The 4,605-nt window shown below is 42.7% G+C and overlaps 1 long non-coding RNA gene and 1 other non-coding gene across 2 annotated transcripts in view; both read right to left on the reverse strand.

Annotated features, from left to right (window-relative positions):
- The window catches only part of LOC119469384, a 71,469-nt gene that overhangs the window by 28,634 nt on the left and 38,230 nt on the right, over positions 1-4,605 (reverse strand). Inside the window, exon 4 of the long non-coding RNA XR_005198175.1 lies at positions 3,372-3,456. This is a non-coding gene — a long non-coding RNA (uncharacterized LOC119469384). The remainder of the gene's footprint in view (positions 1-3,371; positions 3,457-4,605) is intronic.
- On the reverse strand, positions 4,110-4,171 carry LOC119469393. Its single transcript, XR_005198182.1, has one exon. It is a non-coding gene; the product is annotated as a U7 small nuclear RNA (small nuclear RNA).

Raw genomic sequence — 4,605 nt, forward strand, 5'->3', positions numbered from 1 at the left:
CAGCTCACAGCAACCTCCGCTTCCTGGGTTCAAGTGATTCTCCTGCCTCAGTCTCCCACGTAGGTGACATTACAGGCACACACCACCACGTCTGGCTAATTTTTGTATTTTTAGTAGAGACGGGGTTTCACCATGTTAGCCAGGCTAGTCTTGAACTCCTGACCTCAGGTGATCCACCCGCTTTGGCCTCCCAAAGTGCTGGGATTACAGGTGTGAGCCACCACACCTGGCCTGTTTTTTAGAAAACTTCACCTCTCATGTATGTATCACTGAACAAGGTATTGTTTTGTTTTGAAAACCGAACGGCAAGCATGCACCTAGCTGGTTATGGGAAAGGGCAGTATTGAGACAATTAGGTGATGAGTTCTCAGGAGAGGATAAGCTGAAAAGAATTTCTCAGTCACAGTGAATCTGGCTTCAGTTTCCCTAAGAGTTTACAAGAGCTGCTTCTCGGGAAGTCAGAGGGTAAGGTTCTGAATGGGGCCAGGAAAATACACCCACGTCTCAGCACAGTCAGGGCACCGGCAGGGCTATTGTGCAGAACAGAAATTAGTTGTCTGGTTACCACATGGTTTGATGGGGAGTGGGTCGCTCTGACTCTTCGCTTCTAATCGCTCTGTGACCAGCCCCACCCTCAATAGTAGATCACAGCAGGCAACTTCTGTGGCGGTGAAATGCATGTCCACACCTGCTCCAGGCAGCTGCAGTGCTGGTGGGAGGGTATGCAGGAGCTGGGGCAGCACATACTCAAAACCAGCCAAGTACAGCCCGTCTGAGCCAGACTCACCTAAGCATTCTGGCCTCAGGTTAACAGAGTGTAGGTGGGGCTGTTTCCTCCTCAGTGAAGAGCAGGCTCTAAAGGATGCATGTCATGAGGAGTAGGTGACTAGGCCAAGGGAATAGACACTTTCTGCTATTTCTTCTCCTCCCCCTTTCTTTTCTTCTTTTTTTTTTTTTGGGTTTTTTTTTTTTTTTTTTTTTTTTTTTTTTTTTTTTTTTTTTTTTTTTTTTTGAAACAGGGTCTCACTCTGTCACTCAGGCTGGAGTGCAGTGGTGCAATCTTGGCTCGCTGCAGTCTCAGACTCCTGAGCTCAAGGAACCCCCCACCTCAGCCTCCCTGGTAGCTGGGACCACAGGCACGTACCACCACGCTTGGCTAATTTTGTATTTTTTGTAGAGATGAGGTCTAGCTATGTTGCTCAGGCTGGTCTTGAACTCCTAGGCTCAAGTGATCTGCCTGCCTCGGCCTCCTGAAGTGCTGGGATTACAGGTGTGAGCCACTGTGCTTGGCAATTCCACCGCCTTCTTGTTTTATTTATTCCGTCATCCATGCTCCCATTCCTCCCAACTCCCTGACATAGGCATTTTTCAAATGTGTTTAACTTATATCCTTTTGTGTGCATTTCTGTAAGGTGTATATTTGGTGTGAATGTGCATATATTTGTAATTTGTGAGTAGTATTGTTATATGGTTCATTCTTTTCCACTCAGTACTACGTGTCGAAGATCATCGTGTTGCCCTATGTACATCTAACTCACTGGCCTAAAGGTTAAGAGGTCCTCTTTGGAGTGCACCTGTCACTATTTCCCTGTGTAGTCCCCTGGTGATGGACATGCAACATGCCTTCAACTTCCCACTGCTGCAAACGACACCATAATGAACACTTTCCTACATGACCCTTTATGGACCTGTGGAGAATTTCTTTGGAGTGCCTATGGGGATAGTGAATTTGACTACGTACTGCCACATTTATCTCTGGAATGGCTGCCAAAGTCCCTACTCTCAATGTATGAGGATTCCTATGTCCCCATATCCCCACTAAAGGAGTTGGCATGATTGAGCTTTTTAAAATTTTGTCTATCTATGAGATCTAAAGTGAAATCTCATTGTAGTTTTATTTTAGACTTTTCTGTTAATACATCTGAACATCTTTTATTACACCTGTTAGCTTTTTGGGTTTTCCACTTCAGGAAATTGCTTGTTCATATCCTCTGTAGACCTGTTTGCAACTGGAGGCCCTGCTACTGTTTCTCCTCTCTATATGGGCTCCACTGATAATCCTAATCCTGTGGGAAGGCTGGACCCTACCCAGGGTCTTTACACAGCATACCAGGCTCTGTAGTGCCTTTCTATATGAATTTTAGGATCAGTTTATCAATTTCTTCAAAAAGACTGCTGAGATTTTAATAGCAATTACATTTAAACTATAGATCAATTTGGGGAGAACTGACATTATAACAATACTAAGTTTTCCAATGCACGAATGTTTTTCATTAATTTTACTCCTCTTTCTCTCAGCAACATAAGTGTACAGGTCTTCCACATCTTTTGTCAGATTTATTCCTAAGTCACATTTTTAGACGTTATTATAAATGGTATTTTAAAATTTTCTGTATCCAACTGTTCATTGTTAGTATGCAGATATACAACTAATTATTGTATATTGATCTTATAACCTGCAACTTGCTAAACTCACTTATTACTTCTAGTAGGGTTTTATTTTTGGTGGACACAGTCGGATTTTCTACATAGCTGATCACATTGTCTGTAAATGCAGTTTAACTTCTTCCTTTCCAATTTGGATGCCTTTTGCTTCTTTTTCTTGCTTGACTGCACTGCCTAGGACCTTCAGTATAATGATGAATAGAAATGGTGAGAGTGGACATCTCTGTTTTGTTTCTGATCTTGGGGGGAAAGCACTCAGTTTTTACCACTAAATATAATGTTAGCTGTGGGTTATTTTGCAGATGCCCTATATCAGATTGAAGAAGTTCCTTTCCATTTCTAGTTTGCCAAGAGGTGTTTGTTTTTTAAAATCAGGAATAGATGTCAGATGTTGTCAAATGCCATTTCTGCATTTATTGCAATAATCACATGGGTTTTCTTTTTTGGTTTGTTAATATATTGAATTACATGATTGATTTTTTTTTAATTGTACTTTAGGTTCTGTGGTACGTATGCAGATCATGCAGGATTGTTGCATAGGTACATACATGGCAAGGTGGTTTGTTGCCTCCATCACCCCGTTACCTATATCTGGCACTTCTTCCCATGTTATCCCTCCCTAACCTCCCCACCCCCTACCGCCCCTCCCCTAGTCCCCCTCCCAACAGACCCCAGTCTGTGATGCTCCCCTCCCTGTGTCCACGTGTTCTCATTGTTCAACACCCGCCCATAAGCATGATTGATTTTTTAATGTCAAGCCAATCCTGCATTCCTGGAATAAATTCCATTCCATTTTGTTATGATACATTATCCTTTTAATACATTATTGGATTTGATTTGATAAAGCTTTGTTTAGAATTTTTGTATCTCTTGAGTTTCCCATTTTAATACTAATGGCTCCTCAAATTTGCCTCCCCACCACGCACCTGTTTTCCGTATGACCCACTCCGCCTGCTCATATCCTCTGGACTGTGTCTGGGATGGTTACTGAGGCTGAGACTTTCCCCAAACCTAGGGAGGGCCAAAGAAAATTTAGAACAAAGATTTGAAAGCATTTTTTTATGTGGTCAATCCTACCTCTGAGAATGTGAACCAACTCCTGGCAGCGGTCTTGCCCCTTAACAAAGGCATGTCCCCAACCTGAAGAGCTATCTTCAAAGCCTCTCAGTACCTGACAGGTTAGTTCCTAAGAGAAATGCATTATTAACTGCTTAGGAAATCCCCTGACCCTAGATTAACCCCTCTGTCACTGCTCCCCCATATGGTACTGCTCTGCTCCAAAAAGGAAATATCCAATTCTTCCCACTGAAGAATTGTATCCCATTCTGACTGCCTACTCGATAGCCCACACTCTAAGGGCCCAAATAACCCCTTCAAATTCCTGACCTTGTGTTTTTTTGTGGATGGCTTTTGTTTCCAAGATATTAGAGGAACACACAGGGTAGGATATGCTCTTTTCCCCATTGCACCATAGAAGCTCTTCTTGCTTCAATCCCCTCATTGCAAAAGTAACAATGGTAGTAATAGCAAACACATAAACAGTGCTTACTACATGCTGTGCATTATTCTAAATACTTTATGTAGGCTAACTCATTTAATACCCTCAATAATCCTATGAAGTACGTATTACTACTATCCCCATTTTTGTTTTATTTATTTTTTAAGGGGGTGTTATGGCAAAACCCAGAAAACCTGCTAGGCAAATTCTAAAAGAGCTATGACACCACTATCCCCATTTTTAAAAAAGAAACTACAGAAGATTGAGGTCAAGTGACTTGACCAGCTCTGGGATTTGAATCCAGGCAGTCTGGCTCGAGGCTACTGCACTACCATACTCGCAAGTGACAGAATTGTGGCACCGACCCATGTTTGCACACAGTAGAGGGACTCCCTGCCCACCATTCATACAAAATTCTAAGGCTTTAGAATATGTCATACATGTGTTATCTCTGGTGCCTTTGGCCAAATCTGGTGTCAGTGAGTTTCTCACTGCTGCTGACAACCAAATATATATGTTTGGAAACAAAAATTATGTAGGGATGGGTGTGGTGGCTCATGCCTGTAATCCCAGCACTTTGGGAGGCCAAGGGGTGTGGATCGTTTGAGGCCAGGAGTTTGAGACCAGCCTGACTGACATGGTGAAACCCTGTCTCTACTAAA

This window comes from Cebus imitator, unplaced genomic scaffold, assembly GCF_001604975.1.
Source record: "Cebus imitator isolate Cc_AM_T3 unplaced genomic scaffold, Cebus_imitator-1.0 Scaffold640, whole genome shotgun sequence".
Taxonomy (NCBI): Eukaryota; Metazoa; Chordata; class Mammalia; order Primates; family Cebidae; genus Cebus; species Cebus imitator.